This window comes from Athene cunicularia (genome assembly GCF_003259725.1).
Source record: "Athene cunicularia isolate RWA chromosome 19 unlocalized genomic scaffold, athCun1 chr19_part1, whole genome shotgun sequence".
NCBI classification, from domain to species: domain Eukaryota; kingdom Metazoa; phylum Chordata; class Aves; order Strigiformes; family Strigidae; genus Athene; species Athene cunicularia.
Window position 1 is genome coordinate 4166731 of NW_020799124.1, and position 25673 is coordinate 4192403.

General features: G+C 50.2%; 1 long non-coding RNA gene across 1 annotated transcript in view; it reads right to left on the reverse strand.

The window, feature by feature from the left end:
- Positions 1-6172: 6172 nt before the first annotated feature.
- The window catches only part of LOC113487154, a 42666-nt gene continuing 23165 nt past the window's right edge, over positions 6173-25673 (reverse strand). The window contains exons 3-4 of the long non-coding RNA XR_003399736.1: positions 17918-18033; positions 6173-6217 (exon numbers count right to left, since the gene is read on the reverse strand). This is a non-coding gene — a long non-coding RNA (uncharacterized LOC113487154). The remainder of the gene's footprint in view (positions 6218-17917; positions 18034-25673) is intronic.

The following is a 25673-nucleotide window of genomic DNA, read 5'->3' on the forward strand; positions in this document are numbered from 1 at the left end:
AAAGCGGGGGTTTAGGGTCCAGTGCAGAACTCTCGGGAAGGTTTGGGAGGAGTTGAAGGACTTGACGGCCGCGTGGTGCCAGTGCCACCAGCTTGGGGGGGCGCTGGGGTGGAGAGGAGGCAGCTTTGCTGCTCCAGCACCGCTGCTGCCCTGCAGATAGATACCAGTCTGAGTATTTGCACTGATCCTTTCCAGCCCTATTTATTTGCCCTCTAACTGGCAGTGGCGACTGTTCCTCTTCTACCAGGAGCTTCGCCAGGGGCATCTTGAGCTACGAAGCAGAGACAGACCCAGCTGCCAACATCTGCATCTATTTCCTGGCACTAACTCCTGGTGTGGCCTCCCGGGTCCTTGCCAGCACTGCTGCAAATCCCAAACCCCAGGTCTCCACTCAGCACCTCCGTCCAGTGCTGGTTTAGTTTTTTAACGAGGTTAGAACCCCTGGTATCCATTCAGTTTCTGCCTCTCCAGGTACAGCACTATCCAGTTTAACCCCCAAAACATCTTCTCTGAATGAATATTTAATCACACACAGCTCTGATGGGAAGGGACTGCATGAAAAAAAAAGAAAATGGTTTGATTAATTTTGCCCCCTCTTCTCTTACAGCCAGTTTTCCCCCAGCAAATTTGGGGTTTCTCAGACCTTTTCTGCCTCAGCAGACACCACCAGACACACTGTGACCTTCCCTCTCTCTCAGCCCACGGCTTTATTTCCTAATTGTTTAGGGTATTTATTTTCTGCCCCCATTTGCAAAGGTGCTTAAGCATTTGAGCAGGGCTGAAATACCCAAGCAGTCTGTAACCTTGCTTTCAGCCTACTGCACCAGGTACCCCAGGACCCATCCAGGATGGCCAGCTCTCAGGGGTGGTCAAGTTCCAATTAATAAATTGCGTTAATAAACTAATGCGCATCATGGCATGACCCAGCACTCAGGATGCAATGGCAGTTTTGCCAACTTGGTTCATCTCTGTCAAGCCAAACGCTGGGTACCATTTCTCAGCACTAACTCATTGGACTGGACAGTTTTTTCTCCCTTTGCCCTTTTCATTTTAAACTGTAAAGATCGTGGATGCTGGCTTCAAAAGACAGGTTAACTTTTAGAAAATTTTCATTAGGGATATTAAGTGATTCTTCCCAGGACGGTCATTGGGTGACATTTTAATTTTGATTTTTTTTTGGTGAATCAAACAGCACCTTCAGAAGATTTATTGCTTGGTGAATGGCATAGCCATGGCGCATGTCAGACCTGTAAAATAGTAAAATAATGGGTAGGGGGTTGTTGTTAATCGGAATTTATTACGCTACATAAAGGCATATTTACAGTCCCACCAGGGGACTATTAATTTGTTTGGGGATAAACAATTAATCTCCCTGGGAGTGGGAGCAGAAAATCTGACACGGTTTTATGTCTTTTCCCATGGCAGCAGAGGCAGGGTAGCTCACAGCCCTGCTCTGCTGGGCCCCCCGGGGGGGTCTCCCCTGGCCCAGACGTGGGTCTGCAGTGCCTGGGGACAGGCACCCCCCGGGCAGCGAGGTTCTGCTTCTCCCTGGCCGGTTTTGCACTGGGAGCTGTGCGCTCTGCTGTGATGAATGGCCCCGGCCTGAGCTGGGCTCTTCCAGACGGCCTCGATCCATCCTGTTTGTTTCCTCCCCCCGCCATCTATTTTTGGGTTTCAGCCTTTGCATCCTGTTTCCTGCATCCTCTCCTTTCCTTCCGCTCAAGATGCAACAGGCACAAACAAGGAGGAGAGAGGGAGGCGCTGGGCAGCTGGAAGGAGAGGGGTTTTAGCTGCTACTGTTTGGTACCTTTGCTCCATGGACTTCTTCAAACTTAAACCTTATTATTTTCCTTCAGAAGCAGCTGTTTGACCTGCAGGTGCAACTCAAGTACAGGGCAGGAGCACTTGGGATAATTTCCCAGCCAAGGCCCTGGAAAGATTACAACACAAGCAAAATTTCTGGTTTACGAGAGCATATCCAGTGTTTCGGCAGGTACTGCCAACACGTTAGGGAAAGAAGCTCACACCTTGTGTTCAAGCCGCTCTGGAGGGCATCAGCATCGTGTGGGAGCCTGACTAGGACCGCCAGCTTGCAGCAGGGTCTCTTGCAACCTGCCCTGAAGCAACCTGTGCCTTTTTCTATTGCCACCTATTCTGGAGAAGCTGCATCACCACAGTCCCTTGAGCCCTGCAGCAAAACTGCTCAGCTGCATCTCCCCTCCTGCCCCCAGAGCTGCCCGGAGGCTATTTGGTGACTCAGCATCCCCAGCCCACATGGCAGAACACAAACTTCACCATTTGCCTACGCCTCCTGCCCACAGGAATTTTAACATATCCATAATGAGACCTTAGTTACCTTTGCCAAGGCCTGGTTGATATTTGGTTGGGTTTTGGCCACCACTGTGCACATCAGGGTGCTGCCAGCCCTGGGACCTCACAGTCTTGCTGCTGCCCAACCCTGATGGCAGGACCCAAACCAGACCCAGCTCTTCTTTCAGTGTAACGCTCACCTTTTTTCTTGGTGCTATGCCCTGAAAAATATCTTTGCACCTTTCTGTGGGTGCGAAGGTTGTTTCCAGAAGGAGCTAGGAGTTTTTAGGGGATTTGTGCTACCATAATTAAGAACCACCTAGATCATTAAAAATAATCTGCTTCACATGAGAGAAGAACAAGTCTGCTTCACAAGACCCCTTTCTGCTGAAAAATTCATTGCTCTAAATAATTAATGGTCCTCACAAAGGAAGATGGTTTTGCATGTTGCCGGGTGGAGGGTGAAATTCAGATGCTGGCTGGAGTAATCCTCCTTTTTTTTTTTTTATTTTTTAATAAATCCCTATTTCCTCGCCATGCTGCTGCCCTGGGAGTGATGGGGAGCAAGGCCTGAGGCTGCTCTCCCCGTGGGGTCCCACGCTGGGAGGGTGTCTGCGTGGATGGGGTCACCCATCCCACCCCAAACCCTGTGGGTCCCTCCCAGCATACAGATGGGACGAGGGCCTGGTCCCTGCTGGGGGTGTCCCAATCTTGTCTCTTTTGTCCCGAAGCAGCACGTGTCTCTTTGGGTCTTGGTGGGTTGGAAGGCAGCGGAGAGGAGCAGCTACCCCTGGTGCCACAGTCCCTGCTGAAACAGCTTTTCTGTTTCTTTCGGTAGCTGTTTGCTCTGCCGTGCCTTTTGCATTGCACATCAGGAATTAATTTATTTCCAGGACAGTGTTTGCATTTCTTGTGCAGTGTATAAATGGGCTATAAATAAGATGCTGGTTTCTAACCACTGCACAGCACCGGGGGAAGCGCTCGCACCAGGGTGTTGGGGCAGTGTCCCTGCTCCCCTGGCCTGTCCCCCACCAGCACCCACGTGTCCCTTCTTGGAGCAGCAGCAGCTCCCGGGCAGGACCCTGCAGGCAGCAGCTCTGCCAGTCAGTCCAGCTGTTAAAAAAAACAGCTCAGCAGTAAATAATACAGGTAGAAATAGGGCAGTGCCCGTGGGGCAGCACCACTAGTGTTGGAGGGTTTTTTTAGCTCTTGGACCCCCCCCATAGCCATCGCAGGGTAAACCCAATTCCTCTTCCTCCCCTCCAGCCTGCCTGTGGTTCCTCCAGCATAACTTGCATTTAGCAGATTATTTACTCCTGATTTGTAATCTCTTGGGGGTGTGTGTGTGTGTAAATGAAAACATGTATTGGATTTGTTCCTATAGTAACCATGGTTGCCCAAAAGCCCAAATCTAGGGGGAAAAGTACAAAAGGAAAATTGTGTATTTCTAACCAGAGCAGCTCAGCAGAACGAGAAGGCTGGACAAGAGCAGGTAGAGGTGGGACCTGAGCTCCTTAGAGCAGTTCCTGCACAGGTTATGAAAATGAGGCTCGTTAGGAAGATGGGGACAAGACCTGTCTTACAGCTGTGCTGCATGAGGGAGCCAAGAGGTGACATTACTGCAGGGTGACTCACCAAAGCCAGAAGCGTTTCGTGGAATTCACCATGAAATGCTGTGAAATGACAGGGCTCTGAGGTGGCTGCCACAGCGCGGGGACTGAGGTGCCCTCACGCTGTTGGAGCGCTGCCATGAGCTGGGTGCTGGAGGAGGCGGCGCCCGTCCACACCGTCCCCTGGCTGGGCCGGCACCTGTCCCCACCGGTACAGGGACCACCTCACTGCCCGTGCCATCCCGTTGGCAGACGTGGAAATGTCATCTGCAACGGGGACAGAAACAACAGTGCAGCAGTCAGGTGCCCATAACCAAGGGCAAGCCATGAATTCCCCCAGTTTTAGATGCTGATGCAGTTCGCATTTTACTGCCAGAATATTAAATAGGAAAACTGCTTCCACCCCAGCCAGTTTTGTTGCAAAAGAAGTTAAATCAAAGCCATGGCCACTGCAGGGCAAGGCCAGCAGGGCTGCTGGAGGTGAGCAGGGGTAGGGGGTGGGAGCAGCCTGCGTGTCGGCAGAGGCTGGCTGCAGTGAAACCTCCACAGCAGCGCGTTCCCCGCCTCAGAGCATCATTGGCAAAATACTTTCTAAGTGCCAGGCTTTCTTGTATCAAGAGAGACGTTTCAGCTCTCAGTGGAGGCACTGCCACATGTTGTAGGCATCTAATGGCACTTGTATTAGTGACGTAGCCCTTCATGCGTGTAATACATTTGCTATTGTCACCGTAACCCGAATACTAATAACCCCTGGGACCAGGTGATGGGCGAACCGTGGGCTCAAGACTTAACAGGGAATTTAAGCAACAGATGGTGGAAGGGAAAAGGTGGGAGAAACCACCCACAGCGGGCTTCTCACTTCCAGAGGGGGAATCCGCGGGGAGGTGTCGCGGGGACGGTGGCGGGGGGTGACCTCGCTGACAGCCCTGCGTGTCCTTTCAGACGAGCGCCGTGCTGTGTGCGGGCGGCTGTGTCCTGCTGGCCCTCAGCTCGCTGCTGGCCATCGTCGCCGTCCTGCTGCCCGGCGGAGCCTGCGAGAGGCGAGTCTGCACCCTGGCTGGCTACATGCAGACAGCGGCAGGCAAGTGCCGGGGACTTTGCTCTTTGGGGCGGTAAGATGGGCTTTCCCCAGGGTTCTGCGCAGCCCTTCACAGCATCCTGGATCTCAGCAGCAAGAGGGGCTTGCAAACCCTGATGAATGCTGGGAGAAAAGAGCGGCTCTTTGCTTTAGCGATTGCCTCCTGCATCCACGCCTGTAAATTCTATCGAAAATCATCTCCACCCAAATAGGCAGGTCTGTGGCAGAGAGCTTGGCCTGCAGGTCCCGCTCACTGCCCCCTGCTCAGACTCCCGTGTCGGGCAGGGGACCGCAGTGAGCCGTGCTGGCAGGGTGCTGCTGCACCTCCTGGGGTCTGGGAGATGCTTTCTGTGGTCTGTAGTCCCATTTGGGCAATCTCTGCAGTTAAACCTCTGGAGGGATTTCCCTCTCTGACCTTTACACCCGAGACAGGTGGTTGTCCACCCTGTCACACATCTCCCCCTGCCTTCCCCGGGCAGCCTGCTTGATGCTGCGTTCATTTATATTTCCACTGAATTGCTTACACTTCTGCCTTCGAGAAGCGCTAACGCAGAGGGGAGCAGGCAGGCAGTAGGGAGGAAGGTCTGTCCCCCCACGACTGGTTTCCACTGTGGGGAGCCAAGTCTCCAGGAGCTGAAGTGTTGGACTAAACAACCCCAACTGGACACGAGCCACAACAGGAGATTAAACTGCCCATTCGTGTCTGTGCCTGAGAATAAACTCCTTTCCTCGGAGAAATCCTCAGGGCCAGCCAGGCATCGTTATCTGCCTGGCAGCATTCAAGCAGTTTTGGGGGGAAATCCTGTTCCATGCTTTCCTCAGCAGGGCTCATCCCGCGAGGGCCAGTTTGGGGACAGATGGAGGGGCCTGGCCTGTTAGCCATGGCCGCTGCTGCTCAGGTCCATAGAGGCAGCTGCTCCTGCCTGTGCCCCAGTGCTAGTGCCTGATGCATCCCTCGGAGGCCACAATTTGGGAATTCCCATCACCCTTCTCTGCTGGCTGAGGCCAACGGGTCCCCTGGGTGCAGGGCAGAGGCTGGAGGAGCCCCATGCCAGCAGGTCTTAGCCCCAGCACAAGGCTGGAGGATGACGTGGGACACTGAGAGGTGGCTCAGGGTGGCTTTGCAGGTGGCCTGCCATGCAGGGGATAAGTGGGATGGGAAGGGTTAACCCTGTGTTACCTTGGCCCAGGCGATGGCACATCCCTCCTGCCTCTGGCTCTGCAAGGAGACAAGCAGGTACAAAGCAAGGGATTAGGAAGAGTCCCTGGAAAGGAAACAGACTGTGGCAGATAAATATAAATGAGGCGCTCTGAGGGGTTTGGGTAATATTGAACAGGCTGTAAATAAACTGTAAGCTCTAAGCGTTATTGACAAATGAAAATTTACTGGGTACGTTTGAGCAAGCTAATGGGTTGCTTTAAACCCTGGCAGTGCATTGCTAAGCATTTTGTATTGCGCTTTTTAATTTTGGTTCAACTGTGGATTAATTCCTATTCAGAGCCAGGCAGCCCTGAGTCAACAGAATTAAATGGTTTAATGTATTTGGATTCAGAAATGCTGCCCACCGCCCCCCCCCCAGTTTCTCTCCCTGTTCCCCCCACTCCCCAGGAAGCTCTTCATTAGAAATCAGCTGCAGCCAGGTGGCAGTGAAACTCCTCCCCCAAAATCACATTATCTCATATTAAAAAAAAAAAAAAAAAAAGCAGGGATTTTAGGGTAGATGAGTTTATATGGGAGAGAAGGAAAACAGAGCAAGACCATGAGGCTTGGGAGAGCAGCTTTCTGATGGGGGAGGGTGGCAGCTCTGCCCTATAAACCCACCATGAGATGCTGCTGGAGCGGTGGGATGGAGGAGAGGGCCACATTTCTCCCAAACCCCAGATTTCCCTGAAGCACAGCAGGTCCCACAGGCACCTTCCCCTCTGCCTGCCCTGATATTTTCCCCCCTGAAATTCAAATTTTGTTCCCATTTTCCCATCCCACAAAAACAACTCAAGGTATTTTGCAGAGACCAAAGGCATGAGTAAATAAGCTTAATACTATAAAACACTGAATCAGGCAATCTAATTTCCTAATAAAGAGCCAGGTGCATGAAACATGCCATAAAGTGCACGAGCAGAGGTACTGGCAGAGCCAGAATCAGTCCCCACAGGCTCTGCTCTGTATCAGACAGATGTCCCCAGCCACACTCACGTAAATCCAGGTGCAGAGGCCAAGCTGAGCCAAACAAGACCCAGTTCTGAGACCAGACCCACAAGAGGCAGTCAGGCTCCACTTATATCTTTAACACTTTACTACTATTTTTTTGTAGAGATCCAAGCTGGGCCTTTCCCAGCCCCAGAAGGAAGGCAGATAAAAACCTCACGCAGATAGAGCAGAGCATTAATTGCAGATGCAGACATGCCATCAGGGTTCAGAGCTGGGCTAATTGCCACCATACATTGAACACATGATTCCTGATGCCTGGCATCCACCCCTTAGAAAAAAAAAAAAAAAAACCAACCCGACATATCCACACAAATGACAAGAGAGTAAATAAGCAGCAGAGCAACAGGAAGAGGGAGAAGGATAAAAGACAGAACATTTCCTCAGCTCTGACACCCTACAAGCAAAGTCAAAGCTCTCCCTGAAGGATTAGAGGTGAGGCTTACTCCCTAAGAATGGTACTAAAATTAAATTTTTTTGGTGGTAATTAAAATTAACTTTTGGCTGTGAAGCCTCCTCCCAAACCTGCATAGCAGCACCTCTGGAGAAGCTGGGCTAGCCAAGCTGGCCCCATTTATTGGGGGGGGCACCCTAATACCCAGCTGCAGCCCCTCGATGCTGATGGAGAGGGGCCCTGGGGCTAATCCCAGGGACAGGGAGTGCAAATGGGTGCACAGCTGAAGTCCTGCTACAGTCATTTTTCAGCAAAAACTTACTTTGCTGGCATTTTAAAAACAGGAGATCATTCCAGGGAGAAATGTTTCTTGCCTTATGGGGCTGTAAGGGGTAGGGGATGTTCTCCAGGGCTGTCTGTGCCTGTACAACCTCTCTGGTGGCTTCCAGGTGCTGTGCCAGGGGGTTGTGGTTTATAGCTGGACATGACAGATTCTCTCTGCAAAGCTCTCAGGCCAGTTTCTGAGGGACTGCCAGCGGCGAAGCTGCTGGAAGGAGCACGGGACCATCGCAGTGTCACCACCAGCTTCCCCCACGGGCACCTGTCAGTGATGCCCTGGGGAGCCCCGAGGCCTCACTCCGAGCTGTCACAGCCCACACAGTCCCCAGCAGCATCAAGGCACTAGAGGAGTGTCCCAAAGTCCGGGAGTGCCGAGAGCCAAAGCAGCCTCTGCCAGGTTTCCAGCACGGAGCATGTCGGCTCCCCGGCACAGGAGCATCTGCGTTCCCATGGGAATGGCCTTAACAGGGGAGCGAGGTCCCTACCAGTGGGGACTGAGATTGCAACCAAGGCTGGGTGAACCTCATCGAACAGCAAATCCAGGCAGGTTTCTGTTTTTGGGGCTGGTGGGACTAAGGGAAGGAGTATGGGTCTTCTGTTGGATTAAGCTGCTGGCGACCGCGCGCTGGCACCAGAGCAGGCTGCACGTGCTGCTTAGGAAAGGCAACACGCCTTTGCAGGCAGCAGGGACTAGCAGCCTCCCTCCACGGCTCCTTTTGTACCTTAAAAGCTTCAATAAAACCCAGGATTGTGTTGCTCTTTGGAAGCTTTTCACCATGGGTTTTTCAGGCAAAGGGCTCTTGCTTTGCTGGCGAGTAACCAGATGGACCTGCAGCCTCCCCGTGGCTGCTGATCCTCGAGAACGGTCAGTGTGAGGTTAATGGCTGGAATAGGTGATCTTCAAGGTCTTTTCCAATCGAGATGATTCTGTGATTCTTGCCCTGGTCTCTGAGATGGGCCTGTGAGGCGGCCTGACGGGAGGAGGCTGCAGGGCTTTGCACCTCAGCGAGGGCACAGGCACAGTCGAGCATAAGGGAAGCCTTTGGGGGAGTTTTGCTTTCACCCCATGCCACGCTCTGTCTAATCCTACCACCATCAACTCACTGCTCGAGACAAACCCAGTGCTCAGGGCAGATGATCCTGACCTGCCTGTGCCTTTCTATGCTCTTTTGGTTTCAAAAGGCAATTTCCCAGCATCGCTATGACAGAATCAGAACAGTCATAAGACTCCAGCAAGACAGGCAGAAACCCCCAGTTATGCAATTCCCTGATTTAGCTGTGCTTTAATCCCAGATTTCATGGTAGTCCCAAGAGCTTCTTCCTGCAAAATTTGATTGTATTCTGCAGCCAAGATTCCTCTTGCTGGCAGAAGCATGGTGGCATCACAGAGATGGCCTCAGCTTTTGGTTCATTAAGCAGCAAAGCAACACGCAGGAGACCGCGTGCTTTTTGAAGTGATTAGTTAAGACACTGATCATCAGGTGAGGACACATAAAGAGGGAGAATTGTTAATTTTCAGATCAGTGCGAATCTCTCAAATGCATTGCGTCCCAAGGACTGAAAAGCAACCCAGATCAAAATGGGCTGTGCTGTTCCCAAGGGAGTGCTGGGGGAGGTTTGCCCTGTGTCTGGGGGCAGCACGGACATGGCAGGTCTCCGCGCAGGAGGCGGTCACAGTGCCTGTGTTATTTGGAAAGGCAGCCTGTGGTCACTGGTCACTGCCCCCATTGTGCCTCCTGTCCCGCCCTGCATCTCAGCCCACCTTTGGGATCGATGGTGCCCTGTTTTTCCCAGCTTGCGCAGGCTCTGAATGGCAAACAGCACCGTCATCCACGTCTGTATTGATTCCTCAGACTAATATCGATCAGCCTGGTGACATATAGGTAATGTGTAATTAGTAACTTAGATGAAAATAGCACCAAGAGGGTGTACAACCAAGCTGCCTGGGTACTCCGACCTTTCCTTGCATCTCCATGATGGCAGCAAATCGAGGGGTCACAGCTACCTGCTATTAAAACGCTGTGACAGTCTCCCCTTCTCTGCTGCCATCACTATTATGTGAGGTGGTTTTGGGGTGCTGCCTGACAGGGTTTCTGATGGCCAGGCACCAGTGGAGCTGTTGCTATCCCCGAGGAAAGAGCTGCTCCTCTTGCCTCCCTGTGTTTCGTTCTGTAGTTTGAGTGCTGCATTTTTAGGGCCAAAAGAAGCTGTGAGCTGACAGAGCTTCACACACGTCAGTGCGTGTGGCCAGTCTGCACCCACAAGCACTGGCCTGTGAGGTCTTAGATCCCTCCTGTCCTGCCCCTCGCTAAGAAGTCACGATGGAAATGCTGGCCTGGGGAAGGAACTCTGCCCAATATCACCTTCCGGTGCACTGAAGAACTTGTGGCACCAGCAGCTCGTGGGGATGCTGGAGCGCAATGTCCAAGGATGTTGTAGGGGCCACTGGACAGTGGGGCCATGCCCAGTGCTGCCGGGTGCAGGCAGTGTCACAGCACAGCCCCTGCAGCACTTCTCTGAGGAGACATAAACGGAGCAGACACCCGCCCAAGGCAGGGGACAGTTTGGGGTCGGGTGGCCAACGCTGTGACGGACACTAAAAGTGTTCAGGAATGGCCAAAGAGATGAGGGTCTGGGCCAGTCCCAGGCCGTGCAGCCTCTCCCGCCCGCTCCCACACAGCCTGGCCCAGGGGCTGACCCGCAGCCAGTTTCCTGATGGGTGTTTTTGTGGCCGCAGCACCCGGGAGCCCCATCCTGTTGACGCTGAGGGTTGTTTGTCAGAAGACAGCCCTGGGATTTGGAGGAGGAACTTGGCAGTGGGGTCATGGGGGGGAGCAGTGCCCTGTTGTCTAGGCATTGATTTGGTTTAAAATCACCCAAAGCTTCTCCCATCCCTGTTTTAAAAATAGCATCTTGGCTTTTATCGCAGAGCCCACGTGGTCCCTCTTCTTGTGGGGCTTGAAAAATGTGCTCAGGCTGGATGCAGTGACATTGCTGGCTGTGTCACCAGAGCAGCATTAAAAAAAATGTTGCCATAAAGCTGTTTCCAGCCACTCACAAATGGTCCCCCAAAGCTGCAAGATTTGTCTAAGAAAGAGAAAAAGTGCCAAAAGTAAACAAAAACGCAGCCTCGATGCAAGGTGCTTGGGCACAATAGTTAAAAAACCATCAGCATAAACCCTGAACTCGGAGATGCGTCCAGCTCCTGAGTCACAAGGGCAGCTCTTCTTTCCCATCCTCTTTCTCTGGGAAGAGCAATGCTCCCACCACAGCTGGGAGTAATTGCATGCTCCTCATCACTGCTCAGGTCCTCACTGCCATCCTCCCCCTCTCCCCTCCACACTTCACATCTCGTCCTTGCAATAGGGACAGCGACCAACAACATGGGAAGCTCCGGTTCCTTCCCCAGAGCAAGGCTTTCCCCCCCACCCCGCTTTCTTTAATTACATCAGCAAAGTTGAAAAACTGCCTTTGGCACATTATTATTCAGTCAGTGAACTCTCACTAATTCCTGACACAACTAATAAATATCTGACAGTAGGAGCCTGCTGCCAGGGTGCTGGAGAGGGGGCTTCGCTCCAGCACCAGTATCGCTCACGCCTGACTTAGGCACGCTCTCATTTTATTTTTTTTTCCACTCACAGAGATGCAAATCCTCTTCTGCTGAATTTTTTTTTTTGCCGATTTGCTCCAGAATTCAGCTTAGTAAAAGCTGTCAGTATCCTGGGCCTTGGGCCAGTGTGTCCTGGAGCAGGGACTGTGGAGATGCTGGGCGCCAGCGCCAAAGCTCAGATGATGTTATTTCACCAGTCTCTGCATGATTAAGAGTTTGATGAACTCCCATGTTAAAACCAACAGTTGGCTTTTTTTCCATCTACCTTCCAAGTGGAAGGTGTCACCTGGGAGGATGCTGCAGGGGAGCAAAATGAACTTGCCAGATCTGCAGATCGACAGGCGTGAAAGTGGAACCACAAACACTGACTCAACTTGAGCCTTTCACTGGAGGAAATTTTTACGTCTGCTGAAGCAGTAATTTCTCCATCCTCACTTGGGTGCATACATCTCTGAGTGACAGATTATCTTGGTTCAAGAGCCATTTTGTGATTTTACTTTCAAAACCTAAAATCTTCAGCGGAGAGCCAGACCATTAAACTTAGCAGTAAAAGGGAGAGGGGCTGGCAGCTTTCCTAATGGCCGGGCTCCCTGCCACAGGTTAAGCGTAGATGAGCCTTCCCTGGGGTTTAAGCTCATTTCATACAAGGTGTAGAGCTGATGAAGGAGAAGGGGCCAGATCCTGGCTGCAGTGTACAGCAGCTGAGCTCCACTTCACCCTAGGTGAGAGAAGCTAGGGATTCATTTCCATCTGACATTTGGACAGTTTTCTTTCTTCTGATTAGTTCTCAAACTATGCTTTGATTTTTTTCTCCAGGTAGAATTTTGCTATTTGGCACAAGCCTCGGTGCCTTTGCCCTCCCTTCAGGCTGGGGACAGAGCAGTAGCAGCGTGCCTGGACTAATGCTGGGAGCAGTGTGTTTCTCAGTCGCCTTATTTAGAGAATAAACCAGCCGTGTTATTTCACTGGTTTCTTGGAGAAGGGCAATACATTTCCAGTGGCATCAATGACAGAAGCAATATCCTTTCATCACTATCACTGGAAAAGAGCAGTTTTATACTGCAAGAAAGAACTAGTCCACTTGTACAAAACATATTTTCTACTTCCTTAAACCTGGGGAAATCCTTGTCATATTAATATATGGTTGAACTGCTTCTCCTAGGGATTTGAGTTTAGACCAGTTATAGCACTTGGATGCAGTAACAGTCCATGAGAAATATATTTTGTAAATAATAACAGTGCTTTGTAATAAATGGGAAAAACAAATACCAAGTGCCACTGGGGCTCCAAAGCTGCTGTCGCGGAGGAAATACAAGCCGATCCCAAGGACCACAGCACTGTGCCAGAGCTATGTGTTTCGAATGGGAAAATCCATGCTCCAGTTTTAGAGGGAATTTGCTTCCCTTCCCCTTCTCCATTTGGTTTGCAGGCAGCTCCTTCTTCTACAACGCAGGACATTTACTCTCATTCATGCAGCTCAGGGGTGTTATCTCTTCAAGCCGTACCTTTCCCAGCAGGCTCCTTCACATGAGTTTTTGGAGAGGGATGGCTTTGATTACAGTTCACCTTTTGTGGAGCTTAATTGTGCTTGTTGGTTGGTGCAGGAGAAAACCACTGCGTGAGAGGGTCCTTCTTCCCTTGCAAGCTCTGGTTGCTGGTAGCACAGCCAGGACTTCATAAACCAGATCCTGCAAAGCTTCAGAGCATCTGTCATTTAATACCTATCATTAGTGGCTGCCCGGCCTGCTTTTTGCATGCCCACAGTGCTGGGAAGAAGCATGTCTCTTTATCTCCTTGCTAGGCAATTATGTGCTTCAGCTGATGTTTCTCTTCATAAACAGTTTGACTTTCCCCTTTTTTCCATGTTTGTATCTGCTGTTGCTGGGAAAATGGAGACAGACCCTTGCAACCCCCTTCCAAGGCCACCTGAATATCCTCCCTCGCTGTGGGGAATGGAGCTCCTAGCTGAATTTCATGCATTCTGAAGCAATTGTGTAGAGGTCGCGTCATCTTTATTGACTCATCCATCTGGACTGAGTGTATAATGTAATGAAGATTTAAAAAACCCTCCTCATCCTTTCTGATGCTAACAGGGAGCTCGGCACTGTCATGGGTGGTTTGCTCAAGAGGTTTGCTTAAGAGAAGGATGGATGCATTTCAGGGAGCTTTGTTAAACCGCAGTGTCCAGCCCTCTCTGTCTGTCAGTGTTGGAAGTTTCTGGCCTGTTACGGTGTGCTAAACCAATATTAGCTGCATGGAAGACAGTCTCTGGCTTTGGTGTCGGGCTTAAATGTTTGTTGGGCTGATTGGATCCTGGCTGTAATTCAAATGGCATCTAACCTGGGGACAAGGACCTGTGAGGACACAGAGTAGGGCAGTACATAGCGATGAGAGCAGCACATAGACCTGTCTGCCAGCAGCAACAGGCTGCCCCGAAACCTGAAGGCTGGTGTTAGTTTAGGGTGAAACAGTGAGCCCCCAGATACCTCAAAATGTGTTTTCCTGAGATCAGATGGAGTTCATGCTATCTGTAGACCCACCTGGGAAGTCACTGCAGGGCCTTGCTGTTGCTGTACAGCAGAGATGTGGTGGCCTAGCCTTGACAAGCAAGGAGATAAATCTGGGCTGCGGGTGCTGGCTGTCCTTTGTGTCACAGATTGCCCAGGCAGTTAAAAACATCCGTGTCCATGCATCGGCCAGTCCTGCTTTAAGAGAAGGCACCCACAGAGAGAGGATTTCCCTGAGAAAGGAGCTATGGAGGTGTGGTAAATGGGTCTTTCCAACACCTACCGCCCCGGCTGACCGGCAGGGTGCTGGCTGCCTGGGTCAGACCCCTCAGTGGGACGTGGGGTGTTTCAGTCCCGCTTTGCTCTAGAGGAGCATTTGGCTTCAGTCTCCTCAAAAACTGGCAGCGGTGCCGGGTGAGCTCGGGAGGCAGCCCTGAGAGCGGACGTGAGTGGTGGCTCTGGGCCAGACCCCACTTCCTTTTTGATAGTCTGACAATGCAGGTAGTCTGGCGGAGGTCTCCGTCCTTGTGTGGGCACGTAGCACGGCTCCCAAGTGAGCGCTGGTTCGGAAATGTTTTGCTCTGCCTTCCCGTCTGAAGCTATGCTGAGTCGTATTTCTTTGCTGGTAAGAAACAGATCTGTTAGGAGGAGAAATTTACCCCGCACTGAGTGTAAACACAGATGGAAACATGGTGAAGCCCTTTTCAAAGTCAAGGGAATAAATCTGTTTAAAAGACTGAACATCTGGGGCAGTGAAGGAGCAGGTGGAGAACGAACCCAGTGGTGCTGAGGGGTGGCTGGCTGGGGAGAGGGCACGAACTGGAGGATAGTGGAAGTATCTAAAGTGGGGAAATTACCCCAAAGAGCAACAGAAGGCTCCAGAAAGGTTACATTCTTGGATCTTTTCTAAAGACTTCTTTATGTTGAGTCCAGTGAGTCCCAGGCATTTAGATGGAGCAAATTGGAAGGCTTTTCCCCTGAGCTACCCTCACCTGACCTTTCTAAGGCAGCACGCAAGGGACGTAGCTCTGTGTCTCCTCCAGCTGCTGGGATGAGCAGGATTTTGCTCCCTGGTTGGGCAGCGATTGTGCTGCAGAAGCTGCTCTGTGCATTCGCTGCCCTGGAGGGGCAGACCTGGCGCGTTCACAACACTGGGAATCAGCTTCACACTGACGGTTTGGTCAGCTCTTCTGGTCCAAGCCCACACACATTTTCTGTGCTCCACAATAAAAGCACTCCTGGACAAAGGCCTTGGCCCTGCAGGGCTTTATTCCCTTGCCTAACCAAAAAGCTAAAAGCGTGGATAAACCTTGGATGGCTGAGGAAATGTTAAATCATGTTCCCCTCCCAGCCGTAACCTTGGCAGAAGCGTGGCTCTGGCTGCTAAAACCCATAAAACGAACAGCCCCTGTTGCTCCTCATAGGGGTATAAAAATATAATTACTTGAAGAGTGACTTACGATTCAGTGAAACAAGGATCTTCTCCTTTTTGATTGAATTACTCAGCGGTATTCCTAGAAGACTGGAAGCAGATGGCGAGCTCTGGCCAGGCGTTTAACAGCCTCAGTTACTGCGTGGAGGGTTTTGGAGCCAAGCAAGAAGGCAACATGCTGCTCCTGCCTTTCTGCCTGTCTTGGGTCACCATCACGGCGTCTTCCCTGGGAAAGGACAGGCTGGAGGATGGGGCAGGGTGGTTTGCAGCAATGGATGGAGATGTGGAGCGTGTCCAGTAGCCGCGGGCTGTTTTGCAGCAGCAGCACGCAGCTCAGGCAGCAGCAAAGAAAGGCAAAAAATTTCATTTCTGCAAATCCAGTGCTGCTTTGGTCCCAGGTACAGACACTGCGGTAGCAATGCCAGTGTGTGTTGTGTCAGGACGCTGTGGACCTGGGAGGTGGCAACTGCCCTCCTTGTCATGCAGGCGAGCTCCTCGTCCCGCCGGGCCCAGGAGGAGGATGGATGAAGGCAGACGGTCCCCTGGGCTGGAACGGACAGCGCTGTGTAATTTCTGCCTCGCTGCTCCTCCTGCCCCCATATATCTTGAGCACGTCAATAAAATCAAACAGACTATTAGCAGCACGTTGTGTTCTCAGCCGTGGATGTGTGTGCTGTGCGTTAGGCAGCCATGCAGCCTGCATTTTATGAAGTTAGCTGCTCAGGCTACTGCTGGGGTTGCAACAATTATCACATCCCCTCACAGCTGGGCCATACTACAGCTTTTATGAGCTACTCTAAATCAAAGGCCCTTTCTTTTTAAAGATAAATTAACAATTCTCTCCCTGTCTTTTTTTTTTTTTTTTTTTTTTTTTTTTTTAATGGCTTAACAGCTAGCTGATTACTAGGTGAGACACAAATCTTGTTGCCGAGTTGTGCCTACTGCATTGTCTTTTTGATTATTTTTATCGAATAAGCAAATGTTCTTTTGGAGCTCTGAAGTCCTTAGGAGGGAGACTCATTTTCTGGTACCGTGATCTCTTTGTTGCGGGTGGGTGATGTATGAAAAGGAATTGCAAATAGCTGTTTACTCGCAAGGAAAGTCATGGAACAGCCCGCTTTAATTTCTGCTATCTGTCGGAGACTGTTGTTGGTGATGGTCAAAATTAATTAAGCAGGAAGGAAGAGAGCAGGGAGGCAGTATGCATCCAGTTCTGACACTGAAATATTAATGGTGAGCTAATCAAGAAAGAGTATCTATGAATATCTAATCAGCCTACAGTTTGCATTTTTTACTGATGTGGTGAACTTCTGGGCAACAGCCCTTTACCGGAGGTGTGGGGAGCGGCGGTGGGCTGCCTGATCGCTCTATCTGGGAATAAACAAAGGGCTTGTGCCTGTGCCAGGGGCTGAGGCTCCTTCGCCTTTTGCACCTGAGAGCCCTGCTGACACTGGCTGCTGCTGTGTCCTGCCCGCTGTCACCGCCAGCAGCCGGGTCAGAGGGTCCAGCCCAGGGCGGCCCCAGTGCTGTGGTCCTTCCTCCTCAGTGCTAGAGGGCACTTGGAGGGCTCAGCTCCTCCTGGGCTGAGCTGCAGCATCTGTCCACATCCAGGCCTTGGGCAAAAGCTCCAAACAGCACAGCCTTGAGTGCAGGACCTTGCCCTCTCGCTCCCTGCCCACGGAGGCAGCAGGCTGTGTTCCTGTCTTTCCTGCCAGTGCATGACCGGTGTTTCCAAGTCCATTTCCAAGGTATTTTGGGGGAAACAGAAGGTGATGGTTGTGCCACGGGGCCGGGGTACGCTGCAGACCCGCCATGCCCAGCACCCATGTGGGTCCAATGGCCACAGCAGGGGCTCAGCTGCTGTCACCGACCCACCACACAAACAGGGGAAAATAGGAGGAAACGATCCCATGGCAAAGCTGGGCTGAGCCTAATCAAAGTCACAAAAGTAAATGTCACCTTTGGGTGCCAGGAGGAGTCCAGCAACCTTTCTCTCTTCAACATCAGCGTAATGAGGGCTGTGGCTTTAGAGATTTGTATTGCTGTGTTTCTGCAAACAGTTCCCTCCTCTAACCTCCTGGAAATTGGATTTTGAGGGGCTGAGCAGTTTGTGTGCAGCAGATAGCAGCGCAACTGATAAGCAGAAACCTGTTTACACACTCGCTCATATCTAACGCTACAATTGGGCAGAGGACTGCCTGGATTTTTTTTTTTTTCTAATTTTTTTTTTTTTTTAACACTATCAAACATAATCCTTGTGGCTGAATGTCTTGCTGCTTAACTGGGAGAAATCTGAACTGGGCAATTTTAGTGGGTAACAAATGTGAAAGTAACTTCATGTGAAGCAAAAGGATAAAGGTAATAAGTTAAATATTAAATGATAATAAGGAAGAATCGAGTGGCGATCAGTAGGGAATAGTGTACTTACACTCTCCTGTGCGAGGTGGTATTTCAGGTATTGCTGTGTTAGTAGGCACTAGACGCAACCCCAAATGCAGGAGGGAGAGAGTCCTGGCATGTCGCTCTGACAGCAGCAGGGACTTCCTGGGAAAGGAAAATGGAAAGCAGATGGTATCAGTTAAGAATAGCAGGAAGGTACCAGGGATGTCCAGGAGGGTGGTGGAGCGCAGTGGCCGCCTCCATGCCCTGCGGTCTGGGGTGCGTGGGCACCGCGATGCCCCGCTCCAGTTCTGGGGGGTGATGGGGGAGCGAGCAGCAGGGACGTCTCCAGGAGGAGCCCTCTGAAACGTGCTTCTCTCTGTGGCTCCAATATAACCCAAATCTGTCAGCCTTTAGGGCTTGCTGTGAAGGTCATCTGTGAGCAAGGCTAATTATTTCAAGCAAAGCAGCAGGGTAATGCCACTAACCTGCTCCCGGGAACTGAGCCCTGCCCTGAGCCTTGGCTGTGTAGCTGCACACAAGCTGCAGGGAATTACGGATGCATGGGGGTGTTTGTTAAGCCCACAGATATAAACAGATCCCACTGGCATGTACCTCGAGCACGGAGAGGGAAACACACATTTTTCATAGCTGATTCATTCAGCTGTCATGAAAATGCTGTTCAAGCCAAAAGGTAGTGTCTCTTTTTTTTTCCGCCATTTAATTTTCTTTAATCTGCTCTTGACATTTATTGAAAGAAGCGTTTTACGCACATCAAAGCCAAAGATTTCAAAACATCACATGAAAAAAAATTTAAGGTCAGTCCAAGGGAGGGTATGATAGGAAACATGAGATGAAAGACTCTAGTTTCTACAAGGAAGGTCTGAGCAAAATGAGAGGTCACGCTGATCTGTGGTCCGAGGGCACTTCGTTTGCACCTCTGATGGTAGCTGCAAGTGGTGGGCTTTGTATGTTGTGATACCTTCAAGCAATTTAAGCAAGGCTGTCCTTAATATGAACAGGCTTAAAAGTAAAAGATGCTTTGATAACATGACTTTTCAGGAGCCTCTTCATGTGAGCAAAGAGCTTCCTATGGCTCTGCCCAATGTTGGCCCAACGTGCTTTGCCCGGGGCCACACTCAGAGGGCTCAGGCAGAGCTGAACCATCCTTTGCATTCCCTCTCCGTGAGCGAGTGTTGCTGCTTCCCACATGATTAAATGAGCCAAACACTTGACAAACTGAACAAGCTGCTGAAAGGGAATCTAGTGGAGCGGCCAATCCTGCAAGATGCCTCTGGATGTGCTGAGCATCCCAAATGCCAAAACTGAAGAAAGAGAAATGTAAAATATCCTCAGAAAACTTCTGCATTTAGTTCATTTTACACGGGTAGAGGTAACAAGCTGACACAGGTTAATTTATAGCTCGGTTGTATGCTGATTGCAAAGTACACATTTCCAGCCAGCAATCATTAGTAAATCACTTTCCCATCGGTTCTCTTGGCATATAAAAGAAATTTCTCTCTTCCTGACATTTAAAAAAAAATCCTAATAAGTTATACACTCCATGACTTTATAGCATTTTTAATATTTAAAAGAAGGCTAGAATCTATAACCTCAACCTTTAACAAATGTACAGTAACGCGATAACAAATTTGCCTTGAACAGCTGCTATCTCGGTACCAACTGGCACAGAGAGGAGGGAAGTAATTGGCTTGTTTTCAGATAATTACCATAATTGTAGTGACACCATTTGGATCACATCTAACTGCGTTCCTGCTGCAAGTTGGATAATTTAATAATTGGCAGAATTTAGACTGACAGTAAAGGTAAAGTCAGCATATGGTGGGGAAGTGGGCAGGCACCTCCCTGTGTTGCTGCTACAGGCTCTGCTGCTCTTGCTGTGAAGTTTGGCAAAACCTTTAGATTTTGCTGCTTTTCTTAAGCCCCGTGGCTGGTTCACATCTTTGCACCTTTTCTGATGCTTGGCCTGATGAGACCCCATTTTGCACCTTTTGCACTTTTTGATTTGAGATCAATCGCTTTGTTTCAGTCCTACCCAAATTACTCATTTCTTTGTGCACTGAGTATTTTTAGCTGCCCTAGTTCTGCTGGGGGTTTTGTCAGAGCTCTGCACTGAGAGTGGATTAAACCGCAGTCAGGTGCTTACAGGCAGCAGCTCAATGCCTGTCCCAGAGGTTGGACCCAGAGCCTCTGATCAGGGTTTGTTCCCCTGGCCGAGACCTGCCCAGCTGCAGGGGCAGTGGGGAGCAGAGCGTCGGGCTCAGTGTGATGCACTGGAGAGAACTTGTCCCTGTTGTGTCTCCCTGTGCTTGCTGCTTGTGGCCAGCGTGAAGGGGACTCAGCACCTCCCGTGTCTCCAATCCTGACAGCTGCCCGGCCAGAGTCCCGGGAGCAGGGGGGCTGCAAGGTAAGGCCAGGAGGTGGCTGAGGCTACCGGGGAAAGGCAAGAAGATTTTATCAGATCAGCTGGGCATTTTTGCCAGGGAGTTGCAAAATGGAGCAGAATGCTGAGCTGGTGCCTCGCAGGGCTGGTACGAGTACTGAGAACTCTCGTGCAGCGCCCATCCACGGCTTTGCCCTGCCTCCATTTCTGCTTTGCAGCGCAGAGGTGAAGACACCTGGCAGCGATACTGGCCGTGCCCACAGACGGGGGGTCTGCTGGAGCTTTTCTAGTCCCCAAATGAGGGAGAGTTTTAGGGCACATTTCTTATTTTGTGTCATGTCCCGGCTGCTCCCTGTGGCACTTCTGCTTTCCCCAGGCTGAACCCAGACACCTCTCCCAGATGACAGAGAGGTCAAGGAGGCTGTGCCAGACCCGTGGGGTGAGTAGAGTTCCTGCCCACTGGGGCAAAGCAGAGTGCTTCCCACCTGTACTGGTTACTGGCAGAGCTGTGCCCTGCCACGTTTCAGGCCAAACCAGGCTCTCCATCCCACGTGTATTTTCGATGGGTCCCGATGGGTGAGGTGACTGCTGATGCACGTAGGTCTGTGGTGCTGCCCACACCTGGGGGGTGCCCAGCTCATCACACGCTGGGGAGGACTTCGGCACAGAGCAGGCAAAGAGCTCGTCTCTGGAATAAACCTGTCGGCCAAGATGAGGTTGACAGCTCCATCCCAGCCTCCAGCGCCTGGTCACACACACACCGCTGGCAACAGGAGGAAAGGCGGATGACTGAAAAGCAAATCCCAACTCTATTTCCCCAGGCTCTTGGGGGGTGGTCTCTGGTGTAGTGGTGGGAAGGTGTGTGGTGCTGGGGCTCCGTGCCTGCGAGAGGCTGGCTGATCCCCACACCTCTCCCTGCCCCTCGTGCAGAAACTGCAGGGTGAACCGTTCCCTTGCAGCATTCCCTCCCCCTCTGTGATTTATTGCTGCCAGGAGGCATGTTGGAGGTGGCATAAATCTCACCCAAAAGAGAGAGAAGGAGGAAATTTGCATTCACTCCCTCACTGGCATACTGAATGCAGCTTTCCAGTTCACTGCTGAAACCCAGAGCAGGTCCGTGGCAGTAGGCTGAGGCACTTCCATCGGTATAAAACAGGGCCAGCACCGGGGCTGCCATCCCTGCCAGAGGAGGCTCCCACAGCCAGCAAGGAGCAGCTCCCCCACTCAGCCCAATTATCTCTAGATTAACTTAAATCCACTCCCATTTATATTCCACAGTATCAGCCTACATGATTCTGTACTGTTTGCAGGCTTCAAGCATTCGCTGTTCTCCCCTCTGCTGCTCCGCCAACAACCACAAACCCTTTTAATAGCTTCTCCTCATTCAGACCTTCCGATGCTCCTAGTCATTGCTGCTGTGTCTCACCCAGCTCCCTCCAAGCTTACACCCCTCTCCTCCTGTGCAATGCCTCCAAAGCACTCCCTGGGCTGACAGTCAGTGTGCTGGAGTTAAAATCCTGCAACTGCTACTGGAAAGGAGACTACAGAAGGCAATTAGGGAGGTTATAGTCAGACCACGGTCATGATGCTGCAGTGGGTCTGGATGTCCTGTCACGAGCAGCCAGCCTGGACCAAGAGGCTTTCAAGCACAAGTAAAGAGAAAAGCCTGACAATTGTTGTCTCTGAGATTCCATTTTAACTGCAAGAGTCCATCAGGGTTTTCCTATGTTGACAGTAAACTGGATACAAGGCAAACCAAGAAATGCAAGAAAGCAAGGTGGCTACAACACATTAATCAGAAGCAAAAGTTGGAGGCAGCCTGCAAACCTCTGCTTTTGCACGGGCTGATGGCTGTAAATAGCATATTGAAGCAATGGAGGAAGTAAAGAATTAATTACAGTTCTGAGACCCAATCCCACTTCCAGCCACAGGCAGCATTTATTAAGATCTCACTGAGGCGGGAAAGATTGAACAAGGGACTCGGGGGACTACAAAGGGGAAAAGAATTAATCAGTTTGTCTCAGGAGACTGGAGAAGTCAGATTAAATAAAAACTGGAAGTGAAATGAAGGGAAGAACTAGATGGTTGGAAACCTGGACCTGTTTGAAGGAGAGAGACCAGAGTCACGGCTGGGAACAGTCCCAGGGTCTCCCGCTACAGAAGCTGGGGAGCTTTGGGGAGACAGGCTGAAAGTTTGCCTTGACTTCTTTAATAGGCTTAGAAATGTCCCATTTAGGTCTCTTGCTTCCTTTGCCTGGCAGGAGGAGGCCACGCAAGGTGCCCCCAGTCCTCCCACTTCTGATCCTTGCTCCAGTGCATCATAGAAGTGCCCAGGTCCCCCCTGCCCCAGTGTCACTGGGACCCAAGAGCTGTTCCCCAGCCTGCCAAAATTCCCTGGTAGCCAAGGCGGGGTGGGAGGGGGCACGAAGGGAAGCTGAACTCAGCGGAATGATTAGATGCCCGAATCCCCCGTGTCCCACAAACACCCTAAAAGGAAAATCTTTGTTCCTGCCTGTTGTCAGCCCAGTGTTTTCCATCATAATAACATTCAATTATTTCTCTTCTAAAGTGTACAACATTTTCTTCCCTCTTTTGTGCCGTTGCTTTTCTGTCTGTCCTCCTGGGAAAGGTCACTGGGCTTCCACATTCCTGCTGTGTAATGAGCTGCGACAAACGCTGCTGATGGTGACCAGCGCTGGGGTCAAAGAGTTTTAGTGGGCGTTGAACACCAACATCATGGGGAGGGAGCCTGTCCCCAGCTTGTGAATGGGTGTCCCGCTGCCAGCTCCTTCCCCTTCCCGCAGCTCAGTGGCATTAACTTCATGGAAGCCAGATTAGAGACTTTTGTCATCTTCTTCCCTCTCAGAAATCCCAAGCCTGATAAACAGCCATAAGTAAAAACTTCACAGGTAGTCGAAGTAAACAGTGAATGGGGGAACACACTTTCTCCTCCTAAGTTAAGTTTTCATCTTCAGGAAGCAGGAAAGCATTCCTGTTTTTCTGACATATCCAGAAACATTGAGAAAGCCCTTATGGAAATGCAAAGTGCATATCCCAGAGGAATGGATACAGCATTGATTCAGAAGAGACACCCAAGCCCCCCTTGCTGTCTGCAACAGAAACACTTTCCAATAAAACTGCTATTTGGAAAGTTCTTGACTTTATCAGAGCAGAAGTACGGCTCTGTTCCTATTTTTTTAGCAAGCTTCCAGGTTACTGGGAATTTCTGGTTATAGTTAAACACAGAAAACAGCAAAGCAGGTTGCAAGGAAAAGAGGCAATATATTAACAGCTGTGTCGGGTAATAACCCTTAGGGTATCAGAAACTGCCATAGCAGGATATTTTTCCCCCTGTGTTATGCCAAAGAACAGTCAAAAAAAGGTATGTTCTGCTGATTCTATAGTGGTATTTCCTAGCAAAACCACTAAATACTGTTTGGTATGTTGGCTGGAGTTGAATACACACGAACGATGGTAGGAAGGGATGTGCACTGCAAATTTTTATCCTGGGCCTTCAAAACCAGGAATACCTATAAAGATATATCTCATTTGTCTGCCAAAACTGTGCAGTTTTAAATAGATCATTATACCAAAGGACAAAGTGTTCACAAACTGAGGCTAACATGGCACGAACACCACCCTGAACACCATATAAAATGTGGGGCCCTAAAGACTCTCGCAGTCTGTTTATCCCAATAAACGGCTGTATTGTGATTTTCATCATGAGAATCGTATCATATAGTCATGTAGTATTTCTTACGGTTTGCGTATTTCAATTATTCTACCTTCTCTGTAGGATCTGGAACGATTTTAACAAACTGTTGAAGGTCACTAATTCATCTCATGGATGCAAAATAATGAAAGCATCCAAAAAAATGCTTTCACGAGACGTGAATATCACAGCTAATGGGTTATTAAAGTTGGCACCAGAAAGCTGTATGTGCATATAATGCACCTCTCCCATCCGAACTCCCCGATGGATGCCCAGCAGTGACTAACCTGGTCACTCTGACCCTGAGCACTGACACTTGGCTGTGTGTGGCAGCTCCTTCCCCTCTCCAGGCAGAACTGACCTCAGCTTTAAGGTCAACAAATCACCAAGCCACAGCTGCGGGCAACACTTCAAAAAAAAAACAACCAAACCCAACAACCCAAAAGTATGTTTCCCAACACATGTATTATTTTTCAAACAGAAATCAGCCAAAGAACTGAATGTGAAGTTGGCGCAGAAGTATATTCTTCAGAAAACTAACAAAAAGGATGTTTGCTTGGGGGTACAGATAACAGTATTTCTACTTTCTTCACTAATAAATTGGAGGTAGAACCTGAAAGCTGGAAGTGGAGGAGCCTCTCTGAACCATCTCTGCCTCCCAGGGTCCCGTGAGGCCCCAGTTTCAATCTCTGGGATGTACAAAGGCGACTGCACCCACCGGCTTTGTTTGCAGTTGGTGCTGCCTGGTGACACCTCACACCTACTCTGAGATGACCATTAACTAACCAAGAAAAGACAAAATCTTCCCGTGCCTTTCCAGTCAGGCTTTTCAAACGTGGTGGTGAAAGTCTGGATCCATCTCACCTTAATGCCCCTAGGGTTTATTGACGGATCCCAAAATTAGATCAACAGACTCTGGCAGGCTCAGCAGCCAAGCTAGGCTTGTTACTTTAATGAAACACTAATTGCTGCTGCTGCAGTCTAAAAAAGCACCTTTGGTCCTGCAGCAGCTTCAGTTAAGCAGTGTTAATTGCCAAAGCTAATTATGTTGCTGTTGCTCCTAGATACTGGTTCAGGTTGGGTCTATAAACAATAAAATCAGTAGCCAAAGCACTGGAGCTTAGCTGACGTGACCTGCGCAAGCCTGTGGCTTTGCGTGGTGCTGGCTGAAGGGCATCTCTCTGCGCTCCATCCTTGGTGGGCGCAGCAAGGCGCGGGGCAGGTGCTTTGCAGGGAATAGGTGCTCCATCCTGAGCAGATGCCACCCGCTCTGGACAGGACAGGACCGGAGGAGTGGCAATTTCCAGACAAGAGACCTTGCAGCAAATCTTCTCGCTAAAATATTTAGGATTTCAATTTGGAGTGAAAAATACTTAAAACAAAAGCTCGCCTCAGTTCCATAGGTGTGGGTTTTATTAATTTCTTTAAACAGCTATCCTAAAAAGGCCTGAAATTTCTTCAGTGTTGGAATTAGTGGAAAGCAAGAAGCAAACAGAAGATTTTGGGTTCCACCTTCCCCAAGAAAAAAAAAACAACTCCAAATGCCTTTTGGTTGTACATCCCACATCTGTTTCATCGATGAAACTCCCAGCTGAAAAGGTGCTTTACAGCAATTAAACCACCAGAACTTTCTAAGATCTTTCTGAAAAACAAGCTTACTGTAAGGATAAAGCATTTGCTAGTTAGAAC